At 43.0% G+C, this 12,500-nt stretch overlaps 1 protein-coding gene across 1 annotated transcript in view; it reads right to left on the bottom strand.

Moving 5' to 3' along the window:
- bsna (bassoon presynaptic cytomatrix protein a) overlaps nt 1-12,500 on the bottom strand; it is a gene marked incomplete at both ends in the record, with an annotated part of 107,606 nt that overhangs the window by 43,045 nt on the left and 52,061 nt on the right. The gene's annotated exons all lie outside the window — the stretch shown is intronic.

Genomic DNA, 12,500 nt, shown 5'->3' with positions numbered 1-12,500 from the left:
GCCCTCAGCAGCCACAGATAGACATCCATTAGATGTCAGCTTCGATGCTCAGCCTCCATCACTTCTCTCCATCCTGCAACCAGAGCTGCTCTGCAATAGAACCTATTTTTTCAAACAAAAGATGTTGTTGATCACGCTGTTCAACATTCCCTCAAAACACAACAACATTGCAGAGATTGCCCCATTCAGCAAGTTGTCACGTCCCCATTCAGCAGTATGTTAAGTAGCCATGCGGCCGTGTTGGTCCTCCAACCCCATTTGCATTGTGGGAGCTGAACGAAGCCAAGTGTGGGGGAGACTTTGGAGGTGATTATCTCAGAATCACAGTTTGCCACACCCTTGTCAGAAACAAGTCATCGCTTTAAAAAATATATATTTGATTGGTTTGCACAAGTGACACCTTGTTTTGAAGCTCTGATTCTCCACCTTCAAATGATGCAGAAATACAAGCCAAATGCCACTAAATGACCCTAAAGTACGCGGTGGGTCACATCGTATTGTTTTATATATCTTCTTCTTCTTTGAGGTGCTCCAGTGAGTGGTCACCACAGTGGATCATCTGCCTCCAATACCTTGTGTTCTGCGCATCTTCCTCCCTGACACCACCCGCCTGCATGTCCTCCCTCAGCACCTCCATCAAGCTTCTCTTTGGCTTCCTCTTTTCCTCTTGCCTGGCAGCTCCACCCTCAGCCTCCTTCTCCCGATGTAACTCTCATCTCTCCTCCCTCTCTTTTCCACCAAACTGTCCAACCTGAGCTGTCCCTCTCATGTCCTCATTCTTAATCCTGTCCATCCTTGTCCCTCCCACTGAAAACCTCCACATCCTCAACTCATGCCACCTCCACTTCATCCACCTGCCTTTTAGTCAGTGCCGCCTCTAAACCGTACAACATGGCTGCTCTCACCACCGTCCTGTACACCTTCCCCTTCACTCTGGCTGGAACCCTTCTGTCTCAGATCACCCCGGACACTCTTCTCCACCCACTCCACCCTGCCTGTAATCTCTTCTTCACTTCTCTCCCGCACTCTCCGCTGCTTTGGATGGTTGACTCCAAGTACTTGACCTCATCCGCCTTCTCCACCTCCACTCCTTGCATTCTCAGCTTTTCTCCGCCCTCCCTCCCATTCAGGCACATGTATTGTGTCTTACTCCTGCTGACTTTCATCCCTCTTCTCTCTAATGCTGCCTCCACTTCTCCAGGCTCTCCTCCACCTGCTCCCTACTCTCGCTACAGATCACAATGTCATCTGTGAACATCATAGTCCACGGAGACTCCTGCCTGATTTTGTCTGTTAACCTGTCTGTCCATCACCATTGCAAACAAGAAAGGGCTCAGAGCTGATCCTTGACACAATCCCACCTCCACTTTGAATGCCTTGGTCACGCCTACTGCACACCTTACTACTGTCTGACTGCCCTCATACATATCCTGTACCACTCTTACGTACTTCTCTGCCACCTCCAACTTCCTCATGCAGTACCACACTTCCTCTCTCAGCACCCTATCATACGCTTTCTCTCAATCCACAAAGACGCAGTACAACTCCCTCTGGCCTTCCCTGTGTTTTTCCATCAGCGTTCTTAAAGCAAACATGTCATCTGTAGTACTCTTTACTGGCATGAAACCATACTGCTGCTCGCTGATCCCCACCGCTCCTCTTAACTTGGCCTCCACTACCCTTTCCCATAGCTTCATGCTGTGGCTGATCAACTTTATTCCCCTGTAGTTACTACAGCTCTGTACTTCTCCCTTATTCTTGAAGATGGTACCAGTACACTTCTTCTCCACTCCTCCGGCATCCTCTCCTTTCCAGGATGGTGTTAAACAGTCTGGTTAGGAACACCACTGCCATCTCACCTAAACATTTCCATGCTTCCCCAGGTTTGTCATCTGGGCCAACTGCCTTTCCACTCTTCATCTTCTTTAATGCTGTTCTCACCTCATCCATGCTAATTTGCTGCACTTCTTGATCCACTGTCCCCACATCATCCACTCTTCTCTCCCTCTCATTTTCTCATTTTTTTAAAATAAATATATTATTTTATTATAAACTATATTATTATTTTTAAATATTTGCTCTTTAACATTCTTTGTTTACTTTAATATAGATTTGTTGTCTTCATTACATTTATTTGATTGTAATTATCCAATTTATTTGACACATTTATTTGACATTATTATTTTTAGATTGATGGATCCCCAATTGTTTTGCCTGGTAAAAATTCTCTGAATTTTTAAATCTAAATCTATTTGAAACAGAAGAATGTCAGAAGTTACAAACACGGTTACGTCTCGTTAGAACCGGTATGTCGCAAACATCTTGTGGTTTAAGTTTCATCCAAATCGATCCTCGGGAGCAGAAATTTGTAAAAAAAATACTAAAAAATTGACCCAAATCACAGACAAGGATTCATTCATCAAACGCCAAAATATGTCCAACCCAGCTCAAAGTATCTGGAAACCAACAATGAAATAAGCTACGAACACGGTTGAGGTGTAATTTAAAACGTTATGTCACAAGCATCTTGTGGTTTCAATTTCTTCCAAATTGAACCACATACGGAGCAGAAATGAGGGAAAAGCCGAACAAATCTGACCGCCAGTATTCAGCTAGTCCTGCTTGACCGACACGCAAGCATCTTACTGACACACATCTCAGTAAGATACTTCATATTATTTACCATAAATTATATTTACAGTTAGATGCTTTATGACATCATCATATTATTTACTATGAATGATATTTACAGTAAGATGTGTAATGACGTCTCATATTATTTACTATAAATGATATTTACAGTCAGATGTGTTATGACGTCATCATATTATTTACTATATATATGCAGGTTCTGATTTACAATGTACATTGGCACCGTGTCCAGTGTGCAGTGTTGCTATGTAGTGGTTAGAGATTACAAACGATGGGTTTACATGTATATCTATACACTTTCTGACCTGGTAGATGTCTGTAGATCTGTTAGATTAATATTTTATCTCTTTGATCCACATTACTTTGTTGGATTCATTAAAATATACGAAAAACATTAATCCACAAAAAACCTGTGACCACATCGAGTCCAGTCCACTAGAATGTACAACTAAGTGATGCGTTCAAGATCCAATGAGGCGTCGGAAAAATAGAAGCCATGATATGGTAATTAGTTACAGAAATACCACAACGTTTTTCTTATTTCGATGAAACGTAACTTAAAAAAGTAAAAAAGTCACCACTAAAATCATGTCAGTTTGATAACCTTCGTAGACCTCCGTAAATACGAATAATTATATGTCATAATTGACACACACAAGACCAAACATCATCTCATCTTATTACATCTTATTACATTTCACTGCATATATGTATGAAAATATGTATATGTATGTGACGAATAAACCTCTTGAATCTTGAATCTGCCATCACTGAGACTCCACATGTACTTCCACACACAGCAAGGTTAGTTGTACTGTAACAATGACAAGTTTAAGTGAAAAATAAATGATTGTTTTAAAGAAACTTCATGTATATACAGTTTCCTACAGCTTAATGTAGCAAACTTAAATGAAAAGGCAAAAGGTGTTAAGTATTGATAAATAATAATTAATGATTCAATTCCAAATTAATGTTAAAGTTCCATAAATGTTGTCTGCATTACAATATAGAGTAATCCATTAAATTTAATTTTACAATTGTGAATTATGAACAGAAAAAATACAATGAAGTAGTAATTACATCCAAAATGTATTTATTATGTTTAAAAATAACATAATATTTCTTATTATTGTTATGCAAAGTAATTACAAAGTTTGTTTTTGTTATTGTTCCAAATGCCAAAAAATAGCTAAAAGTCCAAGACAATAAAGAAGCAATTGTCCAAAAATCCAGTCCTCAAGTAAATACTGTGAAAAAAAACACTAATGAGAAAACTTTCAATATAAGTGTTACAGTAATTCATCATATGTGTATCCTCATATCATCAGGATGATCTACAATTTGGAGACTCCAGAAATAAACAATGTGCAGCTATGAGTTTAATGGCAGTTCTTAAGAACAAGATCCAAGATGTTTGCGCATGGACACAAAAAGGAAATAATCTTGATCAGGATATGAAAAAGTCTGGTAGAATAAGTGAAAATCGTCCAGGAAGAGATGATATTGCAATAACAGAATTGCCAACACAAACTATGTTTGATACAACATTCCAAATAAAATATGCAAAGCCATTTACTGGCTGCATTGGTGTAGATCACTATGACTCTGTGTTGTAAAATTTCGCAATGCCAATTTATAGAGCACTTAAGAAATCACTGTTAAATAATAATAATGCATGTTTATTAACTATTTTTTGGGTAATACATGTGCAATTATCAAGTAGGGACCATGGTATGCAATTGTTGACTCAAATGCAAGGAACACAGTTGGGCTGCATAATGTATGTGCAGTCTGCCATCAGCAAAAAAAAATGCTTCAATCTCTATTAATTGTATAACAGAAACATATTATAAACATATGAACATACAAAATTTACGAAACCAGATTTAATTTTCCAAATTGGACCTTCTGGCCGACTACGGTCACATTAGAACTTATGATCAATGGTTAAGGTCTGGTTAAAATGGGAATGTTTCATAAGTACTGTCATCCAAGTTGGATTCACACCAATCTACATTTGTATCAAGAAATATTGATAAAGTTTGACAAATTCACAGAAAGTGGAAGAAAACTGGTGTAACATTGAGAACACTTTGTAACATTACGAACCAATGGCATATAAATATACGGTTCGTCTCTGAGTCGTCGTAAAAAAAAAAAAAAATTGTAACCTGTGCTACATTGCACAGAATCCAGAGAACTGTAATATGTATCTAAGACGACTAGACTGGACCCTGTGTGGTCCAGGTCTAGTCAGACAGCTTGAACCGGTGCTGCGTTGAAAGGAAACTTGGAGAACTGCAACTTGTGCTGTGTTTTACAAAACCCCGGAAACTATGAATATTCAAAGAAGAGGTTTTGGCAGCGCAGGAAGTTCAAAGAACCATTGGAGGAAACAACCTTCTCTTTTGTGTCCGCCCTACGTCATCCAGGAATGATGGTAATTCCTAAAACACCGTTCTTCAGGAATATTTAAACTGAAGGGCAGGACAGAAACATGCAGACATTCAGTCCAATTTTATTGGTCCGGACATAAGTCCAGGATGTTTGTAACTTTTGCAAATTGTGATGCAAAAACTGTAACACATAAACATAAAAACATAAGAACAACATAAAATAAGAAAACTGTAATACTTACCTAAAAGGAATAAACTGGACCCTGTGTATTGCTGCCTGCAGCTATATTTATTATAATTATTATTATTATTATTATTATTATTATTGGTTACATTTAAAAAAGGAGCCTCTTAATTATATTTTCCAAATTGGGATACATTTTTTTTTGCAATAAAAAAAATAATTCCAATCTATGTGAAAAACAACCTATGCTGTTGGATGTATTATCTTCCATACAGAAAAACAAGGGCAATATTTTCTATAAGATTTAAGGATTAAAATATACAATATGTATAAAATATGTATAAATATTCATATAAAATATGAATATTTGATAAGGAATATGTCAGGTATGTTATATTAGCTCAGAGTAGAAGCTCTGATTACAAGAGAGGCTCCAGGGCCGGGGCGCTTCAGGAGAACGTAATAATTTAGCCGTGGCAGCCCAGCGACGGAACTGGGCGAGGGTCGAAGGTCACAGGAAGCGAAGGGGGGGAGGCGTGGAGAGCGACGGCAATGATGAATGAGGGAGGGAGGGAGGGAGGGAGGGAGGGAGGGAGGGAGGGATTCTATTCACTGTTTTAGGAAAGACTTATCTCTTAAGGTTAACGAGCAGGAGTCGTTCTGCGAGGGACAGAGGAAGAGAAGGGGGGATGAAAACTAAAATGGAGGTGGAGTCTACCTCCCTCTACTCTCCCTTTACTACCTCCCTCTACTCTACCTACATCTATCTCTACTCTATAGGGAACTGATGAGGGAATCTACATGTTTTGTCCATAAACCAACATGAATAAAACACACAGTATAAGTCAACTCTATGTATTACTAGATCTAAATATGCATTCTATGATTTGTATTTATTGAAGGATCATCTGTTTGTTTTCCATCCGCATGACTCTGCGACTCTGTGACTGTGACTCTGTGACTGTGACTCTGTGACTGTGACTCTGTGACTGTGACTCTGTCTCTGTGACTGTGACTGTGACTCTGTCTCTGTGACTGTGACTCTGTGACTCTGTCTCTGTAACTCTGTCTCTGTGACTGTGACTCTGTCTCTGTGACTGTGACTCTGTCTCTGTGACTGTGACTCTGTCTCTGTGACTGTGACTCTGTCTCTGTGACTGTGACTCTGTGACTGACTCTGTGACTCTGTGACTGTGACTCTGTCTCTGTGACTGTGACTCTGTGACTCTGTGACTGTGACTCTGTCTCTGTGACTGTGACTCTGTCTCTGTGACTGTGACTCTGTGACTGACTCTGTGACTCTGTGACTGTGACTCTGTCTCTGTGACTGTGACTCTGTGACTCTGTGACTGTGACTCTGACTCTGTGACTGTGACTCTGACTGTGTCTCTGTGACTGTGACTCTGTCTCTGTGACTGTGACTCTGTCTCTGTGACTGTGACTCTGTCTCTGTGACTGTGACTGTGACTCTGTCTCTGTAACTCTGTCTCTGTGACTCTGTGACTCTGTGACTGTGACTCTGTGACTCTGTGACTGTGACTCTGTCTCTGTGACTGTGACTGTGACTCTGTCTCTGTAACTCTGTCTCTGTGACTGTGACTCTGTGACTCTGTGACTTTGACTCTGTCTCTGTGACTGTGACTCTGACTGTGACTCTGTCTCTGTGACTGTGACTCTGTGACTCTGTGACTCTGTGAGGTTGGTTGTGAGACTCTTGGTCGAAGGAGGGATGGAAGGAATAACCACAGAGGATGGAGGAGGTCAGGGGTGAGCAGCGATGCAGCACAACACACACACACACCTCAGCGTGGTGCGAAGGCTGTTATTGATCTTTACCCCACAACTGTGATTGGCCAGAGAGAGGCTGAGCTGTGATCTGATTGGTTCAAGTGGTCTTGGGGGTCATTTGGTAATAGGTTTATCATGCTGTGCAGTCAATCATGTTTGTGTGAGCACATGTGACTCACTAGGATGGTCACTAGTAGGATGGTCACTTCTAGTATGGTCACTTGTAGGATGGTCACTTCTAGGATCGTTACTTGTAGGATGGTCACTTGTAGGATGGTCACTTCTAGTATGGTCACTTCTAGTATGGTCACTTCTAGGATGGTTACTTGTAGGATGGTCACTTGTAGGATGTTCACTTGTAGGATGGTCACTTGTAGGAATGGTCACTTCTAGTATGGTCACTTCTAGGATGGTTACTTGTAGGATGGTCACTTGTAGGATGGTCACTTGTAGGATGGTCACTTCTAGTATGGTCACTTCTAGGATGGTTACTTGTAGGATGGTCACTTGTAGGATGGTCACTTGTAGGATGGTCACTTCTAGTATGGTCACTTCTAGGATGGTTACTTGTAGGATGGTCACTTCTAGTATGGTCACTTCTAGTATGGTCACTTCTAGGATGGTTACTTGTAGGATGGTCACTTGTAGGATGTTCACTTGTAGGATGGTCACTTGTAGGAATGGTCACTTATAGTATGGTCACTTCTAGGATGGTTACTTGTAGGATGGTCACTTGTAGGATGGTCACTTGTAGGATGGTCACTTGTAGGACACCTCACTCAGTGAAGGCTTCTTGGCTTTTTAAGGAGCTGCGATGGTAAAAAACATTCCTTCCTCATAGTAACGACTGCTTTTCGACAGGAACACAGGATCTCCTCGTGTCCTCCTCGCTCTCCTCCATCACCCGTCACCTCCTTCAACCTTCCATCTTTCCAACCGTCCAAACATCCTGTTCAATCAGGCGAGCGGCAGAGGTTGAGAGCTCATCCAAAGCTCATCTCCTCCCTCTGCTGTGGGGTGAGCTCATCCACGGCTGGAGGTCTTTGGGCAGCCAACAGCCATTTGTTTACAAGAGCTCCCTAATTTACATCCTCTTATGTCAAAACTTGGATCCAGTAAAGCAAACAGCTAAACATGACAAGACTCATATCGAGCAATTTCATCCCAAACGACACACACGGGCACACATTTCACAATTCCCAAGACTCCGATAATCGGATTCAACGTCTTTTCTATTGTAAAAGAGAGAAATGGGTCATGAAGGTCTCACGACCACATCTTTACCTCTGATTATCTGTCTTTTTCCCTGAAGGCTGTGCTGGGCCACATGAAAGGTTCTGGCAGGTCCAAATGGGCCTGCAGTGCCCGCATTTTAACGGCTAACAATGTCCAAAAACATCACAAACTGTATGACTCTGCTGATTATTATTGGCTACTAATTCTCACAGATTCCCATTTTAAGTCCTAATCCTGAGCTGGTTCTGATGAACATAAAGCTGCTATTCTGGCTGGAATGGAGGAATTTGTTTTTGCACCCTTGTAATTTGATCTTGCAACACAGGAGCTCACTTCCATGATTGAAATGTTTTGAGTGGAGTTTGAAAAACGTTCACGACGCACTTGGAGAGTTCCCCCTGCTGCTGCGGTTGGGAAACCCTGATTCACAGGCGGCCCCGGCCCCCACGGAAGGAGCTGACATCAGCACCATGGACAGAGAACATGAGTGAGGCGCAGTAACCCTGAGCCACCAGCAGGGGGAGGACACGCATTGGACACGACGGTGGATGTACTACAAGCTACACTGTCACACAGAGCGGGTGTGTGTGTGCGTGTGTATATTGATATATATATATATGTATATATACACAGACATTTATAAATTATATTTTATTGGACACAAAATGAAATCCATTAAATCTGCATGACACACACACACACACACACACATACACACTACCACACACACACACCTTTTCTGTTATAATGGTACAGTCCAACATCGACTACAAAGCTTGCATACCTCCCCGCTGTGTGATTATGGTGGTACAGTCCTCACCTTTCCATCACTCTCTCCCCCCACCCTCAGTCTCTCCCTCTCTCTCTCTGCAGCATCTCTCCCTCTCTCTCCGTCTCTCGCCCTCCACCTCTCCTTCTGGGAGCGGTAACTGCTCAGATTTGTCGCCTGTAAACTGTAATAATGCTTCGTATGTGTGACGCTCTCCCTCTGTCTGCTCCTCTCCTGTGGAGGAGCAGCACTGCTTGGATTTGTCACTGTAGGATGGGTTGTGTGTGTGTGTTGAAATTTATATTTACTGTGTGCGTATTTAAAGAAGCCTTAAGGCCAGGACTACACAGCATGGAAAACTCTCTCTCACACACACACACACACACACACACACACACACACACACACACACACACTGCCAAAGATGTCACACACCACTCTTAGTCATCCTGTCTCCCACTAAGACAAGCACAAGAACAACAACACACTAACACCACGACTAATTCCACAGCCCACTCTGAAATGACACGGGCAGACCGTGTGTGTGTGTGTGTGTGTGTGTGTGTGTGTGTGTGTGTGTGTGTGTGTGTGTGTGTGTTCTTGCAGGCAGATCAAAAAATAATAATCCAGAGCTGTGACATAGTTCCTCATGAAATATTTCTGAAGTAATTCTCTCCCACACCCCCCTGCCTCCCTCCCTCCCTCCCTCTCTGTGCACTTTGCCGTCCGCTGACAGCCCCGTTGCCCTGCAGCGATGGTGAGAGTTGAATTATGAGAATGACACAGAGAGAGGAAGAGGAAGAGGAAGAGGAAGAGAGATGGAGACACCCCCTCCCACACCTCCCTCCCTCCCTCCCTCCCCTCCTGGGATCCTCTATTCTGCCAGGAGGGGAGGGAGGAGGACGTGTCACCAGATGTGGGTTAGTTCATACCTCTACCCTCCCTCCATGTCGGGGGGGACGAGCCCCATCTCCCCCAATCTGCTGCTTGAGGGAGTCACCTTCTGATCTGTCTGTCTCTCCTTTCCTCCTCTTGTCTCTCTCTCCTTTCCTCCTCTTGTCTCTCTCTCCTTTCCTCCTCTTGTCTCTCTCTCCTTTCCTCCTCTTGTCTCTCTCTCTCTCTCCTTTCCAATCTCTTTGTTAAAGACTTGGAGGGAAGGAAGGAAAGACAGTGAAGAAAGTGAGGGAAGCTGGAGGGAAGGAAGGAAGAAAGAAGGAATGAAGGAAGGGACTGAAGGAAGCATGTGAGGAAGGGAAGATGGAAGGCAGGTGGTAAGGGTTTAAGGGTGGAAAGAAGGAAGGAAGGAAGGAAGGAAAGATGAGTAGGGAAGACTAAGAAGGACAAAAGGAATAAGTGGATGAAGTGAGGGATGGAGAGAGTGAGACACATGAAAAGAGAGAGAAGAGGAGGAGGAGCCGGTCAGAGCATCACTCCTTCATTCACTTCCTTCCTGTCTCTCCCCAGAGAGGAAGAACAGAGTGAACCAAGAGGTGTCTCACACACACACACACACACACACACACACACACACACACACAAAGAGAGAGAGAGAGGGCGAGAGACAGTGACTGGGAATGAAGGAGGGTACAAAGAAAGAGGGTTCAACTCCCAAACTCAATAACACAGTCATGACTTAAGTGTGTGTGTGTGTGTGTGTGTGTGTGTGTGTGTGTGTGTGTGTGTGTGTGTGTGTGTGTGTGTGTGTGTGTGTGTGTGTGTGTGTGTGTGTGTCTCAGAGAGAAAAATAGATCAATGTGCTTGTGTTTGTGTGTGATACAACAGACCAGTCAGAGCGAAAGAGAGTGACATAAGTGTGTAGTAGGTAGAGGATGAAGCGATAGAGAGAGGCAGGGGAAGGGGGAAGAGACAGACAGACAGACAGACAGACATATAGACAGATAGACAGATAGACAGATAGACGGATAGACAGACAGCGTGGTTTGACATGTTGATGTTGTTGTAGAGTGATCAGTACAGACATGTGTTTGAGCACAGTTAAGAGTGTGAGGCGTGGCGGGGTCCGACACAGACAGACAGACAGACAGACAGATAGATAGATAGATAGATAGATAGATAGATAGATAGATAGATAGATAGATAGATAGATAGATAGATAGATAGATAGATAGATAGATAGATAGATAGATAGATAGACGGATAGATTGCGGGGTCCACCACACAGACAGTGCAGGAGACGCAGACACAACCTTGTATTTCCCGCCACGAGGCTCCAACCTCTCCGGGCTTGAGGTGTCCAGTCGGAAAACAACAACCTGGGACGGCGGCGTGTCTTTTGGTTACGGACTTCTCTTCCCACCTCCTCTCCTTCCACATCCTGGTCAATCCTCCATCACATGAACTTACTGACATGACAGCAACCACCCTCCTCCACCCGACACCCGACACACACACAGCCTGATTGTTCTCTGTATTTAAACGGGTCTTGATCAATAAGTAAATCCAGCAGCAGCTCTGGGTCTCTGCTGCATGCAGATGGCTACAAAACACAGGAAAATAAAAAGTACTTTCATCTCATGTTTCCATAGAAAAGTAAACCTCTCGTGCAAGAATAGAACAATTCTGCACGGTTGATGTGGCCGGTGGAGCCGCAGCAGTGGATGAACATGGATTTAATAGCAAGCAGCACTTACTGCACACCAGGCCGCGCCCGTCGCTGCGCCAACGCGTCCAATATTTGAACTGAACGACAGAAGAGCAACGTGCAGTGACGTACGTGCACGTTGGCTGCTCCAGATGTACGTCCACACAAACCAAAGGAGTTGAAAACAGAACAAAACAAATTCCCTGTTTGTGAGCTCACACGTGGAGTTGTCTTGCACCTCCAGGGCAACGAGTCTGAATTCTGTCCCTTTAATTTTAGTCCCAAAAGTTAAAAAAGTGGATGAAATGTGTGTGAGGGAAATGCAGCGTTGAAGCTGTTTAAAACCTCAGAAAACTGTAATTCATATGTAACACGACTAAGTTGGACTCTGTGTATTGCTGCCTATATTTATTATTACTATTATTATTATTATTATTATTATTATTATTATTATTATTATAATTATTATTAATAATATTGTTATTATTGTTGTCACGTAGCTCCTGGTTTAAAAAAATAGTTTCGTTCAGAGTTATTCCGCAGCGTTCCTGACACATTGTTGGAGCAGAAACCTCCACTACGGCTCGGCGACCTCGTACCTCATATCCTTCATCTGCGCTCTGGGCCCTCAGGGGCCTCCCGGTAATACGGCACCGCTCTGCTTTCCATCACAGCGGTGGCGGCTGTTGCCGTATCTAATGGAAGTCCGCTCCTCCATCGCCGCTCTCCCTCCATCAGTGCTCTCTCTCTCCTTTCCATTTTGGACCTGCCAAACAGTCTCGCTTGAACTATCGACTGTGAACCCAAAGGGAATCGAACTTCATCTCATTTGAGGCGAGGAAGAAGAAGAAGAAATTCTAGCTCATAATATTT

This window comes from Zeus faber (genome assembly GCF_960531495.2).
Source record: "Zeus faber genome assembly, chromosome: 15".
NCBI lineage: Eukaryota > Metazoa > Chordata > Actinopteri > Zeiformes > Zeidae > Zeus > Zeus faber.
Note: the sequence above shows the minus strand (reverse complement) of the source record. Positions and strands in the feature narration are given on the sequence as shown.